We start from the raw sequence: 730 nt of genomic DNA, 5'->3' as shown, positions 1-730 counted from the left end.
GTGCAGCTGAACCATAGATAGCAAAAATCAGAATGAGGAACTCCATAACCCCAGAAAGCACAAGAGCCCAGGAGTTTGCTACCAGACCCACTGCTTTAAAAACTAAGGTGGCTGTGATGGCCCCAAAAACAAAAGGCATGATGTAATTAACTGTGGCAGAGCAGAAGGCTAGGAGAAAGGACAGAAGGATATAAGGGACCAGACCAGCAACTGCTGACTCTTTCATGGACAGCAATAAATGGCTAACTGGAATCTCTGTGGTGGCATTGAGAGACATATTACTCATCATCTTAGTGCACAGGGACAAATTGTTCATCGTCTGATGTGGCATTGATGCTGTTGCAGGAGTTTCATCTAAGGTACCAAAGTAGATTCGAGGGTCCCCGATCGCCAGACAAGAAGCAGCATACCATGACCAGTGCCGCTGCAGATGATCTTAATCTCCTAAAGGAATCATCGGCCAGCCACCATATGGCACTCCACCAATCAAAATGAGATGAACACCTACAAAAACAACACAGAATTGTAATGACTAAGACAATTTGATTCATTTTTTTATAATAAAATTTTCACAGGTTGACTAAAACGTTTACCTACAAGTATGTTTTCCACCGCGACTGGTGCATTACCAGTGTGAGCTGTATTGAAGTTCTGTAGAAGTACGAAGAATGCACTTATCCCATTGGATAACATGCCTAACACTCCTGGTTCACCATAGAAACTGGCTGGA

The sequence above is a fragment of the Etheostoma spectabile genome, chromosome 10, assembly GCF_008692095.1.
Source record: "Etheostoma spectabile isolate EspeVRDwgs_2016 chromosome 10, UIUC_Espe_1.0, whole genome shotgun sequence".
In the NCBI taxonomy this organism is placed as follows: domain Eukaryota; kingdom Metazoa; phylum Chordata; class Actinopteri; order Perciformes; family Percidae; genus Etheostoma; species Etheostoma spectabile.
This window is presented reverse-complemented; position numbering follows the sequence as displayed.